At 44.1% G+C, this 27,602-nt stretch overlaps 1 protein-coding gene and 1 long non-coding RNA gene across 4 annotated transcripts in view; both read left to right on the top strand.

The window, feature by feature from the left end:
- The window catches only part of ASTN2 (astrotactin 2), an 898,930-nt gene that overhangs the window by 335,199 nt on the left and 536,129 nt on the right, over window positions 1–27,602 (top strand). The gene's annotated exons all lie outside the window — the stretch shown is intronic.
- Window positions 6–27,052, top strand: LOC309633447. The gene is made up of 3 exons (XR_014247530.1): window positions 6–13,729; window positions 13,765–21,628; window positions 21,869–27,052. It is a non-coding gene; the product is annotated as an uncharacterized lncRNA (long non-coding RNA).

The raw sequence follows: 27,602 nt of genomic DNA, 5'->3' as shown, positions 1-27,602 counted from the left end.
TCAGTTCACAAGACTTGTACTGGAAGCCTGCTGTGTAGGCCCTGGGAATACAGAGACAAGTGAGGCACGGTCTTTGCCCTGTGGGTCACACAGTCTGGTAAGGGCAAGAATCAAATGGGCAATTACAATAGAGCGTGAAAAGGGCTGTGATAGAGGCTGGTGGTGATTTCTGTGCTGGCACAAAAGAAGAGCACCTGACCAGCTTGGTGGGATCAGACTAGGGATGCTGGCATGGGAAATATCTAGGCTGAGTTCTGAAGAGCAGGGTGGTGGTGTTGAAGGGAAGAAGGTCAGAGAAGACTACTGCATACAGAGGGGACTGAGAATAGAGTGAGATTGAGCAAAACGCCTGGCATACTGTAGGGCCTCAAAATTATTCCTGTTGAAAAAGAAGGAAGAAAAAAAGGAAGGGAAGGAAGGATATGTCTACTTCGTTTCATTGAAATGTAAACTTTGAAGAGCAGAGAGCTAGAGGTGACATTGGCTGAGCGATTTGGACTTTATCATGATGACAATGAGAAGCCATCAAAGGATTTCAACAAAGAAGTGATGTTTTCTGACTTGTGTGGTAGAAAGGTCACTCTAGCTTTTGTAGAAGCTGGGATAGAAGGGGACAAGAATGGGGTGAGAGAGAGCAGGTAGGTGGCTGTTGCAATAATTCAGGTGAAAAATGGTACCTCTGGCCTAAGACAGGGATGGTGGGGATGGAGAGCATCTCCTTTATTACAGGATGTAGTCACAGGCCACACCCACTACCTCCCTCATGTGGTCCAGCCCCATCACCATGGCAACATCCTCTTTAAAATCCCTGACCAGAGAGAGTGGTAACAACTCTTACATCTGTTCCTGGAGGTCCTGCCTCTAAGTTTTTTCTTTCTTTTTCTTTTTTTCCCCTTTGATTGTATCTGATCCAGCCTCACTGGGTAATTGAGTGTTTGAGAGTGAAAAATTATCTCAGGAGCTTGGCCCTTATCTTGACAGCGAAGCAGCACTTTTAATTTAATTTTGTTCGGAGACGCATGGGTAACAAATTTCACTAATCGCCCGACTGTCGCCTTCTGCATGGTAACGAGCCGTTTGTTACTAGGCAGCCCAGCGTAAATACATATGAGGGAGCAGTCGGGGGACAGAGACAGGGGCTGGGGAAGAAGGAAGGGACAGCTGCAATCAATATTAGCCAGGCTGGGGCTGCCACCAGGTGTAGAATCAGAGATGGGAATCCGGCTGCGTAACAAAAAGAGAGGGGCTTGGGAGTTAGGTTCACCAGAGCTCCTGGCCTTGCTCTGCCTCCTTCTGTCTGGGTGCAACCTTGAGCAAGTGACTTCACTCTCTGCATCTTGAGTTTCCTATCTGAAGGTGGAGGTGTATACTCCCTACCCCACTGGGTTATGAGAGTTAACTGAGAAACAATACAATCAGTTAGTACACCTCTAAGCATTATGCCATGATATTTTCAGTGCTGGTGAGGACCTTAAAGGAAATACTCTGCCCCCCCCCATCCAATGTTGAAAGTTCTTTCAGAACATCAGCTCCAGACTGTTGGCCAGCTTTTGCCTGCATTCTCCAGAGATGGGGAGCTCACTCACTTTTGAGGCTGCCAATAGTTGCGACTCTCAGAATTGTCTCGGTACACTGGTGTGAAATATGCATCTTTCAAGATTTCCACCCTACCTCAGCCCCCGCCCTGCCTCTGGACCCCTGCAAAGAGTAAATTTTCAATCTCCTCCCTAAGTAAGCTCCCTCCCGCCCGGATTTGGTTAACTCTTCTTGTGTCCAGATAAAAATGCCCAGATGAAATCAGTGCTAGAAAAGCCCTTATAAGTCATGTGGCACAACTTTGCATTTTACAGATGGGGAAACTAAGGCCAAGAGGGAGGGAAATAAATTTAAAAATAGCTGTTATTTATTGAGCATCCATTACGGGCCAAGCACTCTACCTGTGTTCTCATTTAATCCTTTCAGTACAAGGTCTTCTGATTTTGTAGATGGGGAAACTGAGGCACAGAGAGAAAAAGCAATTTGCTCAAGTCACATTTTAAGTAAGGATCACAGGATAGAGATTTAAGCTCATGTCTTACTCCAAGACCTGCAAGCTTTTGTGTTGTGATTTTGGTCTCAAAACTGCACAGCAACTCAGGAACTAGAAATGAGGTTCCCTGGCTTCTGGTCATACAGCCACGCTAGAAAAAAGGTGCATCCCAGGGATTCCTGTGTAAAAGGTGGCACAGATTCCCATCTTCTCTGTAGTATCTGGACCAGAAAGCAAGGGAGACTGTGAAAAAGCTAAAGAGGTAGCCAGTCAGTCTGTCCCTCCCCCTCCTCCCTGCCCCCTGCCAGACTCCAGCCGATGGATCCTTGGTTCTGGATTTATGAGCCTTCTTGGTGTCTCCCTTTCTTTCCGTCCTAGAGGGCTTGACTCTTCCCTCTCTCAGCTAATTAAAAACCCCAGCCTGGGCTGCCAGCCTTGGATCACAGGCTGCTGGGCAGAGGCGCCGATGCTGCTCTGAAAAAATCACTCCCTGGGGCTGTGGGAGGCTGGAGCGTTTGTCAGAGGGGCTGGGCTCATCCAGGGCTCCTCTGGGACACTTGGGGACTGCTACAAATGGACCATGTCCACCCCTGCTCACCCCAGAAGGGGCTTCATGAGGAGTAAGAAAGTAGGAATCACCCAAAGCTGATGGGGTACGTGTGACACCAGAGTCATCTTCTGAAAGCATTTGTTAGGTCGTGTCATTCCCTCATCCACTTTTAACAGCTCCCTCTTGGCCTTCGTAATAAATTCTCCACGTTTTAGCCTGACGTTGGGTGAGGTGTAGCAGAGCATTGGAAAGCATTACCTTTGGAGATGGACAGTCCTGAGTGTAGATCCTGGCTTCACTGTTTCCTTACTTTGGATGTGTTACTTAACCCCTCTGTGTTTCATGTTCTTCACCTATGAAATGGAAATAAAAAGCAACATATTGACAGACAGATATACTTCTGCATGTGTGCGTATATGCATACGTAGGACTCAGTGAGGCATCGCGTGCACAGCCCTTAACGTCACCCTCGGCATTCTGCTCCATCGTTCTGTCCCTATGGCTGCAGCCATTCCCACTCGCCATTGCTACTTCCACTGTTCTGACTGCTATGACCTGTTGTTAATTTTAGCCAAACCTGCCTGTCTAGCCTGAAATTCCATTCCATCTTCTGCCCAAACACCCACAAGCACACCCCGTACATCTTCACCTGCTAGTGTTTGCTGGTGTGGTTCGATCAGCCTAGAGTGCATTGTCAACCCAACTCTAATAAAGCCGGACTGTCCTTCTAGGTCTGGCTGGAATAAATGTCACCACCTTTCTGAAGCTCGCCCTGATCACTCCAGACAAAATGTCCCCGTGGCATGTTACCTATATCTCTCTTATCATCGAGTCCTTGTCTCTTCTTTAAAATCATGGTTAGTCCTGTATATCTCTACTCCCCTCCTGAGTGGAGACCAGGGGCGGTGACTTGCTCACACCCGTATTGCTAGTGTCTGAAATCATGTTTGAGGTGGTAGGTATGCAATAAATGTTCCCAGTGAGAAGAAGAATCCCAGATACGCTCATCCCCTATATCGTTAAGGTCGTTTCTTCCTGACAGATCAGAATGCTTTATTGCTCATTCATCCTGTTCTTCCTGGCAGGTGGGGGCTGGTGATAATAGCGGCCTCGCCCGGGCTTGGTGTGAATGGAGTGAGCTGTTGCCCTTCCACGATGGGTGATTCCCCAAGCCGCAGAGCTAACCAGTTCCACAGACTAGAGTCCTGTGCTTCTGACTTTCATTTTAGTCTTTAATCCACCAGGGCAGGCTCTGTTCCATTCTCAGCCTCACCTGGTGAAGTCTGAAAGGATTTCTCCAGGTTTGAATTACTCTTCTTTCCTTCTCTGTTTCGCAGAGATGTTTGGTAGAAAGAAATTCTACTCTTGTCTCCTCGCCCAGGGTCCATTGCTGGAGTTACCCAAGAGCGCCTCCCAGTGGTTTTAGAAATAATTTTTCACTCTGAGAGCAGGAACCCTTTGTGCGATCGTGCATTCATCAGTCAGGCATTCACCAGTCCTGCGTTCTGCGTAATTCGTGCTTTACCCTGTGGTAGGTGCTGGAGATATAGGATGGATCAAACCTAGTTCCTGGCCCTGGGAAATTTAGCCTACTGGAGGAAGCAGGGTAACATGAAAACAGAGATGTAAAGTCCATTGCGATAAATAATACGATGGAGGTTTATGGGGTGTTACAGGAACACAGAGGAGAGCCTTCCAGCCCTGTCTGGAATGGAAGGTAGTTAACAGGAAGAGTGGGGAGGAGAATTTCCTGAAGGAAAGGAGAGCTTAAAGATTAGGTGAAATGAACCTAGCAATATCTAGGAATGGAATGGAGGAGAAGGGCAATCAAGGCGGAAGGCAGTCCTGGAGGCAGAAAGCTGGGCTGGGGGTTGGGGGTGGGTGGGAGAGATCAGCCAAGCTCAGTCACAGAAGGCTGGGGACCTGGGTAAGGAGCGAGGACTTGGTGGATGCAAGCACGGGGAAGTGTTAGAGCATCTTCATCAGACAGTGATGGAACAGTTATCTTACCCCATGTTTTTATTTCTGCCATCTCCCTGTGTTTGAATTTTTCCTACAGTATATTGTCTTTGGCTTTCCCTGTTTTCTCACACTTTGTCTGCCCCATCTTCATGTTCCTCATCCCTCTTCTTCTCCTTTGTAGATGTCTTCTTGCCTTACTTCCATCTCTCTAATCCTTCTTCCTCTCTTTTCTCCTCAAAAGCCTTAAGGCTGTTTTGTCTTCCTTGCAAAATTCCCTTGGTCTGTACCTCCAGTCTTTTTTTGTTTTTTGTTTTTTGTTTTTTTTGGATATCTAACTTCCTGTCTACTACGGAACAGCAGTTAGAAGTCAAAGATCCTGGTTCTACTGTTACCTTGCTGACTGGTTGGAGAAGCCACTTAACTTCTCTCTACCTTGGTTTCATCCACTGTCTAAAAAAGTAATGAGTTGCACTGTGTCTGTGCCAACATATTCTACAACTCCAGCAGCCACCTTCAGTTCCTGGGTTCCAGCCCGTAGACTCAGGGGAACTGGGCCCCTGGAACTGTGCTACAAGGGCCTTGAACAAGATGAGATCTAAGCATCTGTTCAAATTGATGATTGCATTGTCTTTTTCCTTCCCCTCGATGTCCCCCCATCTCCTTCTCTCCCCATGTCCCTTCTCTTTATTTCTTCCCAGTTCTAACTAGCACCAGACTGCAAGATGCCTGTATCCAAAGGGAAGCGCTTCCAAATGGGGAGAGTGATCTGTAATTGAAAGATGATGGTTTGGGCAGAAGGCATTTGTTTTCATACTCCCTGCATTACGATTCACAGTGTCTCAAACCAGCTGAGACTCGGAAGACTGTATTAGATACGAATTTAGAGGCCTCCCAAGGAGCCTGAAGACTGAACGAGATAAATTCAAGGATATGTGCTATTTTGGATCAGCTTCATTCTGGGAAACAATAGAATATTCTTTGTCACTCAGCACATGGATTAGGTGTTCTTGTTGGGGTGGTAGAGAGCCTGAGATTCTGTATAATATGTTGTTCAAGAGCATGGACTTGAATGCTAGTCTGAAGTTCAAGTCATGCACTGTCACTTACTGACGGTGCCACCCTGAACCATTAACTTCTCTTGGATTCAAGGTCTTAATCTGTACAATGGGAGTGATGATGTTATTGTCTGAAAGGACTTACTGTCCAGATTAATTGCATTAACCCATGTAATCTTCTACTTACATTTCAAAGATGAGGGCTCTGAAGTCCAGAGAGGTTAAGTTACTTACTAAAAAGTGATAGAATCAAGATGTACACCAGGTTGACCCCAAAGCTGATGCTTGTATCTTTGACATTATACTGTCTCATGCCTGGTCCTGAAATTCTCTAAGTTTATTTTTAATAGACTTCAGGTAGGGGAGGAGGAAAGGTTAGTAGATGGGCCTGGAGATGCAATAGGTATGGGTTTCTATAATTGGAAAGGAAGGGAGAGAACACAGATTGAGTCATTCATTTATGCGTACCTTAATTCTATAGGAATTTCCTAAGTACTTGTTTGAGTGTAATTAGTTCTGGGGCCCAAAACTGAATCAGATGTAGCCCATCCTCTCTATGCTCCAGAATTTGGTAGGAGGGAAGGACAAATGACTAAAATAACAAGTTAAAGATGCTGAGATGAACTTTATGGGTATATGCACTTAGGGATACCAAGGAAGTTGGGATCTATTCTAATTGGAGGTGCAGTCAGGAAGGCTCACACATAGGCTGGCAGCAACACTCAAACTTAAAAGAAAAGGAGGTCCTCACTGCATGGAAGAGGTGAGGAAGGACATTCCAGGAGGAGGCCAATATTAGTTTCCTGTGGCTGTCGTAACAAATCACCTCAAACTGGGTGGCTTAAAGCAACAGAAATGCATTCTCTTAACAGTTCTCAAGGCCAGAAGTCCAAGATCAAGATGTTGTCCGAATGAACTTCTTCTGGAAGCTCTGAGAGAGAATTCATTCCTTGCCTCTCTCCTAGCCTCTGGTGGCTAATGACAATCCTTGGCATTTCTTATCCTGTGGCTGCATCATTCCAATCTCTGCCTCCATCTTCACATGGCCTTCTCCTCTGAATGTCTCAAACCTCCCTTTGTCTTTGTCTTAAAAAGGCCCCTAGTCATTGTATGTAGGGCCCATCCTACATCTAGGATGATGTCATCTTAAGATGCTCAACTTAAATACATCTGAAAACACTTTTTTTTTTTTTTTCTAAATAAGATCACATTCTGAGGTTCCAGATGGACATATCTTTTGGGAGCTACAGTTCAGCCACTACAGGTGGAAATCAGAGAAAATGTTCATAGGTGTTGGAAAGCAGCCAGATGGGGCCCTGTGCCAACAAGGGGGGTTCTTGGGAACATCTCAAGGAGCTTCGATTCTTGATGCTGACTGAAGCTGGGTCACCCCTTCTCTCTAGACCCCAGTTTCCCCATCTTTAACAACAAGGCTCAGCTGAGAATGATCTTTAACATCTTTCCAGTGTTGATATACCTTGGGACTCAGGCAAAGACTGTTTTGCCCAGTAGACCCCAAAACAGCAATCTGGACAAGAGCTGGACCACAGCAGGTTGGAGGAAACACCGGCCGTCCCAGCGGCCCTGGCTGGACCGTGATAACAGCTCTCCAATACCGCTGTTAATCTTTAATTGGTATTTGATTTGATTTAACATGATCTTCTGCTTGTAAAACATCCTGAGATGTTTCTGCGTTGTGAGCGTGTCCTGGAAACGTGGGTTTATTGTATTAACAAGTCCCGGCCTGAACATAAAGGGAGATAATTAGAAACAGCAAAGTCCCTTGGCACGCTCAGGGCAGGCAAAAAGCTCTCGGGAAAACAATCCTTTCAGCTGCTTTCATGTATCCGAATGAGAAATCTGTTGGAGCAGCCCCAGTGGATAGGAGAGCTTGTTAGGGTCACTTAGCACACTATTTCTAGCTCTCAGCCTGTGCCGCCTTTATACAGCTCTTGTGGTGCACCCCTCGTAAGTTTTTGCTACAACCCCTAGGAGCTCAACCTAGGAGCCCACTGGGTGGCCAGCAATTTGTTTGTAAGATCTTTTGGCATGCAGAGCGTGCTTTCTCATACAAAACAAATACATCAACAGCGGCAAAGTTTCCAGGCTAGCCCACAAAAGTTGACTTACCTCCTAGTGGGTCAAAAACATTACCATACTATTGAGATGCCCAGATGAGCCCTAAATGGTTCTTTAACCTGAAAAAAATGTACCTTAAGGGTGGCGAGGTTATATAGTGTGGTTATTTCTAAGAATAGCCCTAGTTGGCACTCTACCATGCGATATATTTGAATTAGAATTATGCCTGACATAGCAAGTATATAATAAAAGTCTGTGCAAACTAAGGTGGTTGGGTTCCAAGGCTATTTCATAAGAAGTGTACTTATGTAGAATGCACTTGAAGTAAGAGAATACGCCAGGGTTGGTTAGCTTCTAAGGCTGCACACAGCATTCTGTCTAACCTCTACCCTGGTGTGCCTGAGCTATGGCAATAGTAAAAGTGGCAGTTTGGAGCCAAGGCTGGCCCCTCAAAAAGTTGCATAGTCTTCCTGCAAATTGATAAGATTATGAATATGGATTAAGTTTCCAGTCTTGTCTCCAAACCTAATTAATCTGTTATGTAAGAGAAATATGAATAGTATCACATTCACTACATATAAATATCCTTTATGAAGTTAATTTTAAAGAAATACGTCTTCTGTGTTTCTATACAGTGTGCTGGAAGAGCATTTGTGGGCGTGGGAGCACGCACGCACACACGCAGTCAGACACACACCATCACCATTGCTCTGAAGGTATCAGCATCCATGGGCACCCAAGGGCATGGCTTGGGGCTTGAGTGTAGATTCCACTGAATGTATAGCTCATCTCTATATGTTTTGTTTTTTTCTTTTCTTTTTTAATTTTTTTCCCTCTGAACATGTGAATTTTATTTTATTTTTAATATTTTGCCATAAAAAGGAACAAAATTGGGTCATTTGTAGAGATGTGGATGGACCTAGAGACTGTCATACAAAGTGAAGTAAGTCAGAAAGAGAAAAACAAATATCGTATAGTAACACATATATGTGGAATCTGAAAAAATTGGTATAGATGATCTTATTTACAAAGCAGAAATAGAAACACAGATGTAGAGAACAAACATATGGATACCAAGGGGGGAAGAGGGGGTTGGGATGTATTGGGAGCTTGGGATTGACATATATACACAATTGATACTATGTATAAAATAGATAACTAATGAGAATCTCAATGGGTTTTTTTATAGGAATATTTTAAAATTAATTTTTAGTGGAGTATAGTTGATTTAATAGTAACTTTCTTTGATTTTCCATCTGCAGGAATAATGGTGAACAATTCTAGGAGGAAAAAAAAAGTTTAAATATCAGATTTCTGGACCTCACCCCAGAGAGTCTTGTTCAGTAGTTCTTATCATGGGGCCAGAGCACTGTATTTGCAACAAGCCCTGTAGGGGATTCTGAGCTAGGGAGCAAGCAAAGCTGGATCTGCTCAATAGGGTGAAGATATGATTGAAAGAGAGCTGCTTTCTAGGGGCTAGGTATCGGTCAGTGGTTTAAGAGTGGCTGTCTAGTGGTAGTGGTGGCCCTGTGCCCCTGAAAGGTGAGAAGATGCTCTAATGGTGACTGGATCAGACAGGTAGGCAGGGATGGGTGACACCTTAAGTCCATGAGAATGGCGTTGGGGGCAGGCTGGGCCACTCAGCAGCCTCACTGTGGGGCCAGTCCTGATGGACTTGGCCCCAGATGGGATCATGCTCCTTGCTGTGCAGAGTTCAATGTACTGCACAGGGAGGGCTCATCCTTTGAACTTCAACCTGGTGTAAAGTCCCAGCTCCACCCCACTTAGCACCTTCAAGGCTTCGGGCAAGTAACACAGCTTCCCTGATGTGTAGAAGTACTGACAGTGTTATAATGAGATTGAAGCATGATAATGTGGGTAAAGAAACTATTAGACTAGATGGCTTCAAATATTTCCTTCCCTCCTCTCTTCCTTCCTCCTTCTCTCCTTGCCCAGGGGCAAGAAAGTCTTCTGAGGACTGAATTGAGGGCCTTCTCTCCTTCATTCTCCCACTGAAAGTTCAAGGATGACAGTATTTATTTTCCTGTTCAGAGAATGTAAACAAGCCACAGCCTGGACTGGCATCAACAATTTATACAACAAATCACATAATGTGCATAATACACAATTTTTTTTAAATTTATTTTATTTATTTACTTTTTTTTGGCTGTGTTTGGTGTTCGTTGCTGTGCGCGGGCTTTCTCTAGTTGCAGCGAGCGGGGGCTACTCTTTGTTACGGTGCGCAGGCTTCTCATTGCGGTGGCTTCTCTTGTCGCAGAGCACAGGCTCTAGGCACGCGGGCTTTGGTAGTTGTGGCACGTGGGCTCAGTAATTGTGGCTCGCGGGCTCTAGAACACAGGCTCAGTAGTTGTGGCACACGGGCTTAGTTGCTCCGCGACATGTGGGATCTTCCCAGACCAGGGATCGAACCCGTGTCCCCTGCATTGGCAGGCGGATTCTTAACCACCATGAGGCATGTTTAGCTTATATTTATGAGATACTTTTGTAAACATGGAAGACATGTTGATTAAGTTGATCTTTGACAAATACCTACAGAGTACGAATATACAAATGAGGATATTAAAGCAAAGAGAGGTTATGTAATTTGCCTGAAATCACACAGCTAGTAAATATCAAGCTGGAATTTAAACCCAGGTCTTCTAGTCCCAGAGCCAGTGGTCGCCTTTTACAAGTTCCTCAGCAGAGTAGACACAATTTATATTGCACTGTTGGTTGTTTTGGGCTGTAGCCTTGATGCAACTTGAATAATTTAATGTGGATGTAGCGAATATTTGCATAACACATTATTAGATAAATGAATACTATTGGTAGAAATTACACTGTCTTCTGGTTACAAAATTACCTTTCTTATACTCAGAGCTGACTCGAGATGGAATGAGTTGCAGTGAGAGTTGTGACATTCCTGCTCTAGGGAGTGTATAAGTTAAGGCTGGACGCTACTAAGGATAATCAAGAGTGAAAGGGTTGGGAAAAAAGGCTAGAAAATAATAGGGAAAAGAAAAAGAACAGTAATAATAATGCATAGCATTCAATGAGTGCTTACTAAATACCGGGCACTGTGCAAAGCGCTCACAAGCATATAGTATGTATACATTGTCCCCAATTTAAAGGCAGGGGAATGAAAGTCAAAATGGTAAAGTAGACTGCCTGATCTGGATCTTCAGTAAGTGCTCACAGCAGGATACACACCCAGGTCTGTCTGACTCCAGTCTATGATCTGGCCCTGAAATGCTTAGAGTTCTTAAAAAGGATTGGTGTGTACTTTGTAACTGTGACCTAGGCTTCTGCACGTATTTCTGAATTCTCTGAACTTGGAAGATGAACCCACAGACTGTCAGCCCCATTGAGGCAACTTGTGCTAACCCAGTGGTATGCTGGCAGGCTGGCTCTCTGAGAAAATGTAAAAAGCCTTATTTATAGCATTTGCTTATTTCTCTGGTGTACATTCTCCTACCATGTCATTTCAAGTCATAGATTTAACAAGTACCAAGCAGCCTCCCTGAATATTTAACAATTAGCTCTCTTGAGTCAGCTGGAGCCAGTCTCAGTACGCCATTGCTCCAGTCCCACTGACCAACCTGGGATGTATCTCCTAGGAATTGCTATCTTGTCTTTCCCTGCACCTCACATAGTCTGGCCCATAGAGGAAATACAGAAACTCGGTACATTTGTTGATCAAAGAATAAATAAACAATTGAATGATTCATGAATAATCAAAACTAGAGAGGAGGATGGGAAATAGTGTCTTCAGCCCTGAAATAAGAAGAACACAACATCTTCTTACTAGGAGATTCTGTGTGCTTCTCTGTACTTCTCTATGACAATGAGATGACCTGTTGAAGAAATTCTGCCTGGAGGTACAGTTTGGGTGGAGATGTCAAAACCCTACTTATCCCTTTCCCTTTCTGACCCATCACAAGCCAGCAACTCTGCCTTCAGACGTGCTTTGCATTTGATGACATTTCTCCAGCCCCAGTGTTGCCACCACAATCAAGTCATGCCACCTCCTGCTCCTCACCACCACGCTGGTCATGACACCACTGTCCCCCAGCAGCCAGACTGAGCAGCCTAACCCATGACTTCATCGTGCCCCCTCCTTCTCAGCACCTTTCAGTTGTTCTCCTGTTCCTTAGGGTTAAGAGCAAACCTCTTAACCTGGCCTTCAGAGCTTTGCATGTTCCTGCCCACCTATCCATCCTCATCTCGTGTCACACATCACTGTTTCCACCACATTCCACCCTGGAACATCCATCCTGCTGCTTGGAACACCCTTCCTCCCCCTATCAGGACTGGGCTTAACTATCCCTTTCTAAAAGAGGTCCTTCATCCCACCCTGTTCTTCTCCACTCTAGCATGAATCAGAGTGCACATGATATATTCACATCTGTCAATGCCCGCCCTCACCAGATGGAGAAATTCATGGGAGTGGGGACCACATCTGGTTCTGCGTTGACTCCCTCTGCCCCGCAGTGCTGGAGAGGTAGCTACGTGGGCTTGGGAGGTCTCCTCTCATGGGTCAGAAGGCTGTCACCTGGGAGGCAATGTGACAGAGAGTTTTGGGGGCTTCACTGTGGGGTCAGCCATCTTCAGTTTTAAGTTTTATTAGCTCTGTGATCTCAGGTAGGCAGTTGCATTCATAGGGATTCAATTTTTTTCCTCTGTAAAATGGGTGTATTAACAGTAACTCCATCACAGAGTGTTATAAAGATTAAATGAAATAACTCCATGTAAAGCCCTTAGTCCAGGACTCAGCACAGAGTTAAGTGCTTAACCATGGTTAAGCTATTATTATTTTATTGGGAGACAAAGTGATACTTCATCTGAAACTCATGCTTACCTCATTCTCTTCATCAAGGAGGTAATGCCTGGATTTTATTTTTTATCCTTGGAAAGTACCCGTGAAAGCTGCTGCTTCTCTCTAAAATAAGTCATTGGTTGGAAACTTTTCTGTTCATTTGTTCATCCATTTGTTCATTAACCAAATATTAGTTTAGCTGCTACTCAGTACCAGGTCCAGTGGTGGAGAGTATAAGGCAGGGTACATGCCTTTGAGCAAAGTGGAGTCTCATGGGGGGAATGGCAGGTTTACATTCTTCTCTCCCTAGTTATAGGATTTTGCTAAATAACTTTGCAAATAGCCCATTGGAGGATTAGTCTATAAAAAACAATAAACTTTCGCTATATCCTATCCTTTGTAGGTTGAAATACGAAGGCAGGGAGAGAAGGAAGGAGGGAGGATCTACTTCCCACACTAAACTTTGAATAGGACCAACCAAGACATTCTTATGCCCATTTTATCATTTCAAGAACCAGACACTACAAAAACAGAAATGAGCATCCCAAGGTCATGTAGCCAGAAACTGGTGAATCTGGGAATTTGAACTCTGCTGACTTTTGCAATGGTATTTTCTATTCTTTGAGCTGCTGACTACTAGAAAACCAAGAAGAAAGCAGCATTGCTAATGCTGGCCCTGGGTGATGATTGAAGGGGAGGAAGAAAGGCATAGTTATGATTCCCAGGGCTGCTGTTACTTCTACTCTAAGCATACATACATCCTAATCTCAGTTCTTATACACTTACACATATACTCACATCCTCACATATATACATAGATTTCTCTGAAATTGAGTAGGGCTTCTATTTCAGCTCTTTAAGATGTTCCGATGTGGACACTGTGTAAATAAATATGCGCTAATTCTGTTACTATTATTGCTGTCCCATAAGTTTAACAGTACATGCAGGAAGCTCCAGGTGTGTGTAGCACCTGAATTACAGTTACTTAGGGAACCACTGCTACTGTGTCCCTGCCATCTCTATCTGAGTGATGCCTCTGCACAGCTCCTGCTGCAGAAATAATCTGTGTCCTTCCGTCCCAGCACAAGGAACTAAGTGCCCCTGGGGGTGGGCTAGGGAACATTTTTATAAATACACAAGGATGTGTGACTTGAATGCATCATTGCTGGCCAGCCCTTAGTCTAGGAGGAAGCCTGACAAATCACTGGGTCCAAGGCCTCCGCTAGTAACATTAACAGGTAGAGCAGCTAAGAACGCTCAGTAACATTAACAGGTAGAGCAGCTAAGAACGCTCAGTATATACCATACAAGGTGCTGAGAACTTTACATGCATAAAGACACATAAAAAGTTAAGTAACTTTCCCAGCGTTACTCGCTATTATTGCGCCTTTCTTATTATCAGCCACTGTGCTGAAAACTTTTTGTTTTCACTCAAGTAATCTTGTGAAGTAGGCATTTTAATTATTCCTGTTTTATAAATGGGGACACTGAAACATAGAAAGATCATATTGAACCAGCAACTTCCAAGTAGTAATGGGCAGTGCCAGTGCTTGATCCCAGCTCGGTGCGAAGTTAAGGGCTATGATCTTAATCCTTCTTTTTTATTGACTTCTAAGTTCACATTGTTGAGAAATTATTGAGTTGGGTTTCAAGCTTAATTTGTCTGACTGCAAAGCTCATAAGCCTTCCGTTTCACCAACTTCACTTCTGGGATCAGTGTGTGAACATAGGATCTTGCAGAGAGAAAGAGAGAGAGAGATGCCTTTATACAGATAAAAGGAACTTCCTCCCCTGTGAAGCCAGCCCTGATTTTGTCAAGCACACTTCAGCAGCTCCTTCCTCTCAGCTCTCACTAGGTTGTGAAGTGTTTAGTAAAACAACCTAGCAGTTATCCAGGTACAGTGCAATTATGTCTTCTCCTAACCTTCTCGCGTACCTGACTGTGCCCCTGCAGGTTTGGGCCGTGCCTAGCTCCCTGGCGAGTCCTGAGACTTGCCCAGGGCATGGCACACACAAGTGCTCAGGCAACCTTTTTGCAATGACTGGAGGTCTCTTCTGAACCTGAAGGACCCCGAGTTTCCTGCTCGGGATGCGGGCTTTGCATCATCTCTCAGTCATTCATTCAAGTAAGCCCCAGGATTAGTTATCTGTTCCTATGTAACAAATTATCCCAACATTAGCAGGTCAAAACAGCAAACGGGTATCATCTCATTTCTTATCTCAACCAGCATTTATCTATTAACGTTTATTACCTCAACCAACATTTATTCTCTGAGTCAGGGGTCCAGGCACCACGTAACTGGTCCTTCAGCTCAGAGTTTCCCTTGAGATTACAGTGATGTTGTCAGCCAGGGCTGTGGTCTCCTCTCCAGGCTTCAATGGGGAAGGACCTGCTTCCCAGCTTCCTCATGAGGTTGTTGCAGGATCTGTCCCATGAGGGCCACCCTCAGCTCCTTGTCGTGTGGGCCTCTCTAGGGGGCAGCTCACAACATAACATCTGGCTTCAGCAGAGCAAGAAAATGAGACGAGCCAGAGAGTGTAAGAAAAAAGGAAGGGACAATCTTTTGTACCTACGCTACAGTAGGAAGTGACAGCCCATAATTTTGCTATAGTCCACCTGATGGAAGCAAGTCTGTAGGGGAGGGGATTACACCCGGGTGTGAATCCCAGGAGGCGGGAACCACTGGGAGCTGTTTTTGTTTTTGTTTTTTTTAAATTAATTAATTAATTTATTTTTCCCTGTGTTGGGTCTTTGTTGCTGTGTGCGGGCTTTCTCTAGTTGCGGCGAGCAGGGGCTTCTCATTGCGTGCAGGCTTCAGCAGTTGTGGCGCACGGGCTTAGTTGCTCCACGGCATGTGGGATCTTCCCGGACCAGGGCTCGAACCCGTGTCCCCTGCATTGGCAGGCAGATTTCTAACCACTGCGCCACCAGAGAGGCCCCTGGGAGCCATTTTAGAAGCTGCCTCCCTTGGTCCACTTGCCCTCTTTCCTTTTCTGCAAACCAGGTCTTTCTTTCATTTCAGGCAACTTATGCTTATTTGCATCCATACGCTTGAAGAACGACTTATCACCAAGCTTCAGGTTCTCCAATTCTATCCAGGATGTTCTTCAGCCTCCTCTGGTGTAAACGTCCTCTGGTGTGTTACAGAGTGTCTTTGCAGGATAAGTTTTGTGCCTCTAACCCAGTGCCTCTCCGTCTCCTCCACTCCAGAGGTACAGTTGTACATCTCATCCTTTGTCACAAGGTCTTTGGATCCCACCCCTTGAGATTATAAAGTTCCTGTAGCATCCTCAGCACCCAGCACAATGTTTGGCACTTAGTAGATACCTAGAACATCTTTGTGGACAAAGTGAATAAATGAGGACACGTTTCAGGTTTGCACAGTGCCGGGAGAGCTGGCCTGAAAGGACTGACCACATCATCTCAGATAAAGCCCACTCTCCTGGCAGTGGGCCATGACTTTCTTTGTGTGCCCCTTACTACCTCTCTTGCTTCTGCTGCCTGCATTTTACTACATGTACCTCCTGCCATTCCAGTTTATGTGCAATGCCCTGTTCACCCTTGCTGTTCCATTCTCCTGGACCACAGGCTCTGTTTTCCTACTTGGCTAACTCTCATGTTACAAGCCTCAACTCTGAGGAATGGTTCTCTGACCTCCAAACCTGCACTGACCTCTGCCACCATGGTGATCCCCTTGCATTACTTTCTCTGTTTGGGGACCTGCTACCCCACTGGGCATTGAGGCCCTTGATGACTCTGATCTCTGGATCCCCTACTCACAGAGCTCAGTGAAGAATGGACTCTCAGTAAATATTCGTTGAATGAATGGATTTCTCCTGGTATAGGCGGGGAGACAGAAGTCCAGAGAAGGGAGAGATTTTCCAAAGGTTTCTTAGTGAATGGTGGCAGAGTGGTGTTCAACTTTGGTCTCTAGACTTCCAGAACACAGCTCTTTCCACAGCACCTTCAGGCCTGCCCTTGTCACTGAAGGATGAGACAGAATGTGGGTCTAGCGTGGCCCTTGGGCAAAGACCACTATTGTTCTGTTGGAGATGGCATCTTTCAACCAGCAGGTTTGAAAGGTTTAGGCCCAGAATGTCAGCCTGAAATGGGTAGAGGCCTCTGTATGGAAATGTATTTGGGCAGAAACGCTTCACGGGAACACTTTTTCCTCTTTTCTTTTTTCTTCTTTTATTCTCTTTTATATTCCCTCCTCAAAGGTCTAAAGGCAAAGATGTTTATCTCCAGTTGGCTGTTTAAACACAGTGCCATGTGCTTTTGCTAAAATTTAGTGGTCTGAAGAGGAGACGGTGGATTGGAAAACCAAGGAGGAAAATGCCCCTCTATGTAAAGAGCTGGAGACAAGTGTGTTTTTCCCAGTCAAGTTCCCAGGTGATGGGCAGCCCAACTCCTACACCCAGGAAAGGGCAGAGTCCTCTGTCCCTCATGGGACCCCAGCTCCTTCCTTTATAAGAGTGAGGTTTTGGGTGCGGAGCAAGACCCTTGGTTGGAGAATCTGCTTCCTCGGGCCAAAGCTCCTTCTAGTTTCTTAGATTTGCAAGAGAGTCTTATGATAAACAAGCCCTGGTATGAAGAATAAGGGTATTTCTTGGGTCAGGTAGACCTAGGTGGAATCCCGGCTCTGCCTCTGATTGTTTGTGCAGCTTGGGACAAGGGTCTCATCCCTCTGAGCTTCATTTTCCTCATTTATAAAATAGAGATCATGGTACTTAACTCAGAGGGCTGTTTTTTAACAATACAAGTCAAGCTCCGAGCCTTGGTTCACAATGGTTGCTCACGTGGAATATCTGTTTCCTTCCCCTTTTGCTACATTTGTGTGTCTTCCATGACGTCCTCGTTAAGAGGCCCCTCTGCCTGAATCTTCCTTGTTTCAAGGCTAAATATCCTGCATCCTTCCTCTGGTGTCCTCTCGTGACATAATCTCCAGTCTAACCCTGGTTACTGTCTTCAGACCATGGACCACTTTTCTGTATCTTGCTTAGAGCATCATGCAGACCTGAGTTACATTACCAGCTCTGCAGCTTACTAGGCATGTGACCTTGAGCAAACTATTTCTCCTCCCTAAGCTCCACTTCCCTGCTCCATAAAATGGGGACCCAAGGGTTGTTGTGAAGAGCAAACTGAATAATGGATGCAAAGGGCCCAGGAGAGGCTTAGCACATAGTAGTTACTCTGTATGTGTTTGACCCTTCTCTTAGTAGAAACTCCCTGCCCTTCTGACCACATGACCTTTTTCCCACTTCTGACCCATCATGAATTTATACAGATAGTTTTCTGGATTCAAAGTTCAGTCTCTACATTTATTGGTCTTATATTTAATGATGATGATGATAAAAGTTACTATGCATTGAGCACCTACTATGCAATGTATATTTTCCTACCTAATCTTTCTAATGATCCTGTGGAGTAGATACCATTCACGTTTTATGGATTAGGATAATGAGACTTTTTGAAGGTCAGCCAGAAAATAATGCAGCGAGTTTCTCTAACCTCCAATGTCCCCATTTTTACTCTAATCTACTGTGCTTTAGACTTTGCACTTTGGGATCTAGATCTGGATTTGAATTCTTTGGAGCTCAATAGCCTTCTAGACTTGGGCTAAACTCAATTTTCTTATTTGTAAAATGAGGAGCTAACAAAACTTTATGATTGATTGACTCAAGTAATATCTGTAAAGTATTTTGTACCACGTGTCATACATAGTGAGTGCTTTAAAAGAAAAGATTATCAGCAGCAGCAGCAATTAAGTGGGTTTTCTTTGAGCTAATCAGCTCCCAGTTTAGGTGATATTCAAACACAGGTTGGATGACCATGGCGGGGAGCATTGTAGGAAACTACCTGTATTATTGTGTTATATGTTAGGGTCAAAGCCCTTTTAGTCCCCTGTGATCCTGAGTTTCTGTGATTCAAATTAAAACAGATGATACATGTGGCAGGAGTTAAGGGGAATTTGGCGTTCCTGTGAGTTGCGATGCTTAGGGCAGACTTCCAGGAGATGGGAGGTCTCTGGTCTTGAAAAGTTGGTCTCCCTTTGACATATTAAGAAAAGTAGGCAGGAAAACACATAGGTGTAGGGAATGCATGCAGCTTGATACAAGGAAGGGACAGGCAGATTTAACTGTGGCAGGGGGTTTATGGAACATCAGGCAGAGCCTTATTTCCTGTTACTTCTCAGGTATAACCTGAGAATCAGGAGAAAGAGGTGAGGAGGAAGGCACACGGAGGTTTGAGGAAGCCCCCTTCCTTTAGAGGCAATGTGATGCAATGGAGGAAACATTGAGTTTGGAGGTCAATAGGTCTTGGTTCCTATTCCATCTCTGCCCCTTGCTAGTTCTGAGCCGTTGGGCAAGTCAGTTAAACTCTGAGTTTCCATTTCCACTAATGTCAAATAACAGCCTCATTGACAGTAGACATGTGAAATAAAAGGGTTTCTGGTGGTAAAAGCCACCACAGCAGACCTAGTAAGTATGAAATGTACAATAAACAGCATTCCTCTCCTCCTGCTTTCACAAACCTTGAACCGAAGTTCAGTGACGTCTTCTAAGAGAATGGAACAGTGACTTTTTTGGCAAGCTCTGAGAAAAAGCAGCTAGAAATGTGTCTTTCAAAAAGATGGGAGATGATTGGCCCTGATCTTCATTGGTAGCCATGGAAACCTGTGGCTGCTTTTTGCTCTGTCCGTTTGCACCCACTGCTTGGTCCCTACTCTTCCTTGCCACTCCCCTTTGCATCAGTGATGTGAGCTGAAGGTGGTGGGTGCAGTGAAACAGCCTACAGTCTAAGAGGGTGAACCCAGGGATCAAGCACAGGTATCTTAACTTTTTTTTCTCTTCTGTAAGTCAGTACCAGCTGATGATCACCTGTGAATCTGAAACTCAAGTGTGACCTTTTCTTCCTCCTTCTTTCCCATTTATTTCTGAGCCTTTCTAGAACTTTAGCTCTTTTGAATCATCTCCACGGTTTCTCATCCAGGCACTGCAATTTCACCTAAGGAGTATAGCATCTTTTTCTTTCCCCTAATGCATTCCATCAGCCTGTTAAATTCCAGTTGAATAGTATTTAACTTTCTACACTGGCCTCTTGTACCTGCCTCTTTTCCTTTCTTGCACATATTTTCTTGTGACTCTAAAGTCCATTTTCCTTAAAAATTTTTTTCTAGCTTTGTTGACATATAATTGGTGTACATCACAGTATAAGTTTAAGGTGTGCAACAAAATGATTTGACTTACATATTTTATAAAATGATTACTGCAATAAGTTTACTTAGCATCCATCATCTCAAATAGATGCAATAAAAAGAAAAAGCAAAAAAGAAGGAAAAAAATGTGTTTTCCTTGTGATAAGCACTTTTAGGATTTACCCTCTTAACACTTTCATAGATATTATACCTCAGGGTTAACTACATGTCATCATGTTGATGTCATCATTCCTAGTACTTATTTATCTTATAACTGGAAGTTTGTACCTTTTGTTCACAGGTCTTCCAATTCCCCTTCTTCCCACCCACCAGCCATGGTAACCACAAATCTGATCTCTTTTTGCATAGTTTTTTTTTTTTTTTTTAGATTCCATAGATAAGTGAGATCATACAGTATTTATTTTTCTCTGGCTGACTTATTTCACTTAGCATTATGCCCTCAGGGTCCATCCATGTTTTTGCACATGGCAGGATTTCCTCATTTTTTTATGGCTAAATAATATTCTGGGGTGTGTGTGTGTGTGTATCTCTCATAATTTCTTTATCTGTGGATGGACAGTTAGGTTGTTGCCATGTCTTGGCTATTGTAAATAATGCTACTGTGAACATGGGGGTGCAGATATCTTTTCATGTTAGTGTAAAACTATACCTAGGAACCAGAAGGATACAGAACTTGGAGTCAGGCAAGACTGACTATGAAACTGTCCTCCATCACTTGCCAGTGGTTAAGGCTTGGTTTCCCCACTTTTAGATAGAGACAGTAATCTCCGCCTTGCAAGACTGTTGAAAAGTTTAAGCAGGCAAATGTAAGTGAAATCTTTAACCCAGTGTCTGGCATAGCAGCCGCAGTTAATTACTGGGAACTGCTGATATTCCTAACAGTCACCTTTGTATGAACTATTAAAGTAGCTCATTATTTTCCCTACTTTGTTCCATAGAACAATGGTTCTGCAGTATAGCAATACTTTGGGGAAATATTGGGTTAAATTCTGCTAAAGAGAATTTAATGTAGACCTTTTCAGAGATTTTAATATCAGGTATATACTCTTGCACCTTAAGACTTGATTATAGAATAGAGCATATCCCAGACATTTTTGAAAATTGATGTCTTTTTTCTTTTAAGATACATTTTGTTTTGTGGGCAATACCGCACTGGCTCTGTGGGGCATTTGGGTACACTTGTGTGGTCAGTGGTTCTGGAGGTAGGGCTCACAGATTCTAATCCTACCTTCACATTTCACCAGTGAGACCTGGGTCGAGTGTCATGGAAAGAGCATTAGGCTGCAGGTCAGGAGATGTGGCTCTCAGGCCCCGTTATTCCCTTGGTGCCTAAATGTGAGTTCACCATTGAGTCTCTGGTTCCTCATTTGTATCCTGGAGATAATAGCAACACCCACTGCGTTGGATTTTGGTGAAAAGTGAATGAAATAGCTGTGAATAATTTGTAAACTAACAAGAATTGAAAAAAATATGGCGTGCCATCCTCATCACCAACGCCATTGTCACCACACCACTGTCATCAGCTTGAAGTTACCTTCACACTTCCGGGAACAGGTGTCTGCAACTGCCACAGAGAAATCCCAAGAGCCAGCTGTGTGCAGCCCCATTCAGTGTCTGCTGTCGGTGCCTTTCTTGGGTGCTCCAAGCCTGCACTGCAGGCACGCGCCTCGTCCACGGGGCAGAGCCAGCCCAAGGGGCTCCCCAGGGGCCTCGTGGATAGTGACTGACCCCAGGCAGCTCAACTGAACTATTTTCTGGGGCTCAGAGAGGAAAAGAAACAGCCAGCTAGCTTGCTCCTCCCACCATCTGCCCTCCTTGTAAGCCTCTCTCTGGTGATGCAGAGGTCCCCTTAAAGACCTGTGGTCAATATCAGGTAGGACACTGAAGCCACCATGCATCCACCCACAGTCACCATAGGTCCACAGGACACTGAAGCCACCATGCATCCACCCACAGTCACCATAGGTCCACAGGACACTGAAGCCACCATGCATCCACCCACAGTCACCATAGGTCCACAGGACACTGAAGCCACCATGCATCCACCCACAGTCACCATAGGTCCACAGGACACTGAAGCCACCATGCATCCACCCACAGTCACCATAGGTCCACAGGACACTGAAGCCACCATGCATCCACCCACAGTCACCATAGGTCCAATCTGTCAGCAGATTGACACTTAGGGTTGATTCTTCTTGGCTCAGGCCACATTTAGCATACTGATGGAGAAGTTGTGGAGCATAATGGTTAAGAACTTGGGTTCTGAAGTCAGTTTTTTTTTAAATTTCAGCCCTATTACCTTTGAGCTGCATGGCCTTTAGCAAGCGGTGGCCTCAGTTTCCTCTTGTGTCAAGTGTGGGGGAGAGTAGACAGCATCTGATGAGGTTTCTGTGAAGATAAGTGAGATATTACGTGAAAAATGTTTAATTATATTTTCTGGTACAAAAGTGCTTTTTATGAATGTTAGTTATGATGATGATGATGATGATATTCTTTGCTAGGAAAGCCATTGTAGAAAAAGCAAATCTATGCAAAGTATAATAAGGAGACTCAAAATATGACTTCAGAGAAATAAAGTAAAACTAGCAGTATTTGGTTTGGAGGAAAGAAAGCTCAAGGCAACTGCATTGCCACCTTTAACTAACTAAATAGCCTGGAGGAGGAGGTCTTGGGTACATCCTATTTGACTTGGACAGCAGAAGTTGGCTCACAGAGTGAAATTCTAGGACTGTTTAGTACAACTGTCTGAATATAGAATTGCTGCTTCGCAGGGGGTGAGTTTGCTGTCTCTGGAAGTATGCAAAGGCTGGATGAGCACTTGCACATGAGATCTTATAAAGGAAAATCCTAGGGAAGATGGGAGATTTTAAAGGATACTATGGATTTGAGAGCGCCAGGTTCAAAGTGCCAGAGAACACAAGAAACTAGTTCATGGCAGAAATAGAGGGGCAGAGGGTGAGGAGAGACTTGGCCCCTGATGAGCAAGACAGGGAAAAGGATGCCCCAAAAAGGATGCCCCATATTGACACATCACACTGAAGAAGTGTGTGCAGAATGTAGACACGAGGCAGGCTGAGGAAAGGCGGCTGCCTTCCCCAGAGTTCTGAGAAAGCCCCAATTTCAAATATTCTTTCCTTCTGCCTCCAGTGTGACACTTGCACTTGTCAGAGGATGTGTCCCAATTTTAGTTTCCAGAAATACGCAGAGAAGCACAGAGGCGCTGGAGCTCAGGTGTGGCAGGAATCCCGTGAGGTCTTCAGTGAGGTTAATGGGGCACCCCACCAATCTGTGGTGGTCACCCTGATATGCAGGAGGCTGGGTGGCCTCTCCAGGGCTTTTTGTATGATTTCTGGCTGGCCAGGGACCAATCTTTGCTAAAGAAAGTGAATGAATACATTTGACTAGGAAAGTACCAATAGCAATATTCCAATACTGACACCTCTTGGTAGAATGGGGAATAACATTTAAGCATTTATTCATTCACTCATTCATTCAATAGATGTTTATTGAGCACCTAATATATCCAGACATGCTTATAGACACTGGAGCTAATAGGAGGGCATAAAAAATGAGGTCTGACACATAGTGGATACACATTAAATAATTACCTATTGAATAAATTAATTCCCAGATAAGGACATTGAGACTTAGAGAAGTAAGGTGACTTGTCCATGGGGGCCAGCAGCTAAGGTTAAAAGCTAGAATTCCAGCTTCAACCGGAGTATCACCGGCCTCTTGATGTCCATGTAGATGCCAAGTGTTGGGCAGTGGGGTTTTAAGGAATTGAGATAAAAGGAATGACACCAAGAGCGTATATGGATCCCTAAGTGTGTATGCTTGGTGTTGTAACTGTGATCTCTCATTTAATCTGCACAGTTTGCCTACCAGTTAGGGATTATCATTGTCATTTTATAGATTAGAATACCGAGGCTCTGAGAGTGTAGGTGACTTGCCAAAAGTTAGACGCTACTAACAGGAGGAGTTTGGATTTAAATCTCTATGTCCAGAACCTAAAGCGAACCCTTCTTTTGTTCTAAGTGGCATTTCTACCTTTTGGTCTCCTTTACCCTAATGTCTGGGTTCCTAGAATCTCTGTCCCTCACCCCAATTCCATATGCCATTTAAAGAAAGAAATGAATTCTCAGCTTAGGACCTAGCCTCTCATACCCCGTGATATCAGGAGGAAGGAGTTGGTGGGAGTACAGCAGCTTTTAAGTCTTCCACACACACGGGTCTGATGGGGTTAGATCTGTTGTCCTCATTGTAAAATGTGATTGATTCAATTCCAAATTTAACTTAAATTTGATTTTCCTCTCTCAACCTGGCATTTCCAAACTGAGAATTAATCAAACCCCAAATTATAGGCAGCATGTGGATCAACAATGCCGAGTTATTTCCGATTGAATTTCTCAAGCAATGAATTTTATGCCATTCTCTGCTGCCGTGAGAGGAGTTGAGGGGTAAGAGGGAGGGGAAATGAAAGGGAAATTAGATTATTAACTTTCTCCAGTTCCAGCAATCAATACGCCCTGGTGAAATTCTATTCCCACAGCACAGCTCGCACCCTTGCAAGTGACGGGGAGGGAGCTGTAAAGTGGGATGTCAGCCAGGGATAACCATGACCCTAGCCATCCAAGGATGCTCACGTGATGTGTGATACGGAACTATGATTTATTGTTTTTTTTTTTTTTTTTTACCAATTATGTGCAATTATCTTATTTTGTCCTCAAATCAGCTCTGAAAGAAGACCATTGTTCCCATTTCTTCAAATGGAGACATTGTGTCTTCTCAGGGTTAGGTCAATGGGCAAGTGTCAGGTGAGATTTTGTGGTTAGGCAGGATTTGAACAAAGGCATACCTGTCTCCAAAGGCCATGCTCCTTCAGCAAGTACATGATGCCATCCTGGGACACTTATTCTCTGGTGAAGTGGGAGGTAGTGTGATATGGGGGAGAGGATGGAAAGAACTGGTTCTAATCCTGACTCTGCTACATATGGATTGAGTGACCTTAGAAAAGCCGTTTTATCGCTCTGCCCGTCTGTTGCTGTGCAAAACAGAGATAGTAGTAACAGTTTGCTGTAAGAATTAAATGAGATAATTTCCCTCCACTAAAATGTAAGCTTCAAGGACTTTGGCTGTTTTGTTAACTATCCTTTCCCCTGTGCCTAGAACAGTGTGAGGGAAAAGTTGATGTTCAATAAAAATTTGTTGGACGGATGGCGGGAGGGATGGACGGATATAAGTGTTAGGCATAGTTCCTGGATCGTAGTAAGCAGCCAACAAATGGAGGTTCTCTTCCCTGTCTTTGCTCACTGTGATGCAGTGTGGAGCCTGGGTGAGGCGGGGTTGGGTATTATGGGATAGATAGTTTCTACCTTGCCGCTGTCTACAGCCCCTACTCAGAGCTAAGTGCTGATGATCAGTTCCCTAGGCCAGGAACTCTTAAAAAGTCACCTCTGTTTGAGTCCCACTGTGAAGTTTCTGCCAGGCCTAGTTACCATGGAAACCCCCCAAGCCCTAGTGGCTGCTCCACGGGCATCTGGCCTGAGTGCAGACTTGACCTGCGTGCTTTCTTCCTCCTGGACTTCAGAAACAGCTGTGGTGTTTCAGGCATTCTCTGAGTAAATGGCTACCCCAGGATGCTGTTAATTTGCATTCTCTCTTCCACTCCCTCTGCTTCTTAAAACTCTCCCTGCACTCTCCACTCTGTGTGTCTTTAGTTTCTGTAAAGAATAATTCAATTCCTAGTATGTTCTGATAATGGGTTGGACAAAGAGATAAATAAGTCCTGGTTTCTGCCATCAGCTAGGAGATAAATACCAATGTCTGGCTTGGAAAGATCATTTACCAAGGGCCTATCTATGTGCCAGAAACTGTGCTGGTCATTTGACATTTTCTGTCTCATTTAGGTCTTATAACACTCTTGAAGGAAATGTCATTTTATTCCTATTCTCCAGATAAGAAAACAAAGGGCCAACAAGCTAATGTGACTTTACTCCCCACCGTATTGACTCTTAAAGACCTTGGATTACCGTGAAGATTTAAATATAGGGGATGCAATTAGCCCAGCGTGAACCCAGGGAGCTAGTACAAGCAATCCTACTCCTACCCGTCAACCCTCTTCCCCCAACTAGAAATCGGCCCCGTGGAGCCTGGGTGGTATGTCTGGTAGTTGGTTAATTAGTGAAAGGAATGTCTTGGTCACCTCTGTTTCTGCTGCTGCGTGGGCCAGTCTGAGAGATGCCTTCTCGGACACTCACAGGGCACTACTGTCCTTCCAGGGGGTCCACTCCCCGATGCCAGGCGCCTCTAACCACCTTTCACATCTCACACTCTGGACCTGGTTCACCTTGCCAAGAGTTTGTTCCTGCTGGACTCATGTTTACATGTTCTTTCTCTCAGAACAGCCTCCTTAGAGTCTAGACTGGAAACTCAGTGCTGCTGCTAACTGTTATTTGGGGATGGGGGTCGGGGGGTGGGGTGGGATGTTAAATATCTAGGCTAGGAGTCATATGCTGACCTTTTAAGGAAAGACCTATGCGAGGCAACAACGCCTAGTCCATACCCTTTCTGGTAGAAAACATCGACGTTAGCTTGCTTCTGCTATTTAATTATGAAACGGTTAATATTATCAGAGTTTGAAACAGCTTCCTGTGGCTCCCAGATGAGAGAGAAAATGTGTTCCTTTTTTTATGTGGTCCTTTTAAGTTAAGAGATTTTCTGTCTCCTGACACCAGAACCATCTTTTTATCTTAACTGCTCTTCTAGTTAACTAATATTCACCAACTATAACAAGCACAAATATATGAATCATCCCTACCATAGGCTATGCTTTATTCTAAGGCTGGCAATAAAGACAAAGCCCCTATTCTTTTATTTATTTATTTGTTTGTTTATTTATTTAACATCTTTTTGGTTTTTTTACATCTTTATGTAAAAAGATATATATGCCCATGCCACTCTCTCATTTCGTCCCAGCTTACCCTTGCTACTCCCCATAACCTCAAGTCCATTCTCTACATCTGCATCTTTACTCCTGTCCTGCCCCTAGGTTCTTCAGAACCTTTTTTTTTTTTTTTTTTTAGATTCCATATATATGTTTTGGCATACGGTATTTGTTTTTCTCTTTCTGACTTACTTCACTCTGTATGACAGTCTCTAGGTCCATTCACCTCACTACAAAAAAACTCAGTGTCGTTTCTTTTTATGGCTGAGTAATATTCCATTGTATGTATGTGCCACATCTTCTTTATCCATTCATCTGTTGATGGACACTTAGGTTGCTTCCATGTCCTGGCTATTGTAAATAGAGCTGCAATGAACATTGTGGTACATGACTCTTTTGGAATAATTATGGTTTTCTCAGGGTATATGCCCAGCAGTGGGATTGCTGGGTCGTATGGTAGTTCTATTTTTAGTTTTTTAAGGAACCTCCATACTGTTCTCCATAGTGGCTGTAGCTATTTACATTCCACCAACAGGGCAAGAGGGTTCCCTTTTCTCCACACCCTCTCCAGCATTTATTGTTTGTAGATTTTTGATGACGGCCATTCTGACAGGTGTGAGGTGATACCTCATTGTAGTTTTGATTTGCATTTCTCTAATGATTAGTGATGTTGAGCATCCTTTCATGTGTTTGTTGGCAATCTGGATATCTTCTTTGGAGAAATGTTTATTTAGGTCTTCTACCCATTTTTGGATTGGGTTGTTTGTTTTTTTTGATATTGAGCTGCATGAACTGCTTGTAAATTTTGGAGATTAATCCTTTGTCAGTTGCTTCATTTGCAAATATTTTCTCCCATTCTGAGGGTTGTCTTTTCTTCTTGTTTATGTTTTCCTTTGCTGTGCAAAAGCTTTTAAGTTTCACTAGGTCCCATTTGTTTAATTT

This window comes from Balaenoptera borealis (assembly GCF_965194805.1).
Source record: "Balaenoptera borealis genome assembly, chromosome: 8".
Lineage (NCBI taxonomy): Eukaryota > Metazoa > Chordata > Mammalia > Artiodactyla > Balaenopteridae > Balaenoptera > Balaenoptera borealis.
This window is presented reverse-complemented; position numbering and strand designations above follow the sequence as displayed.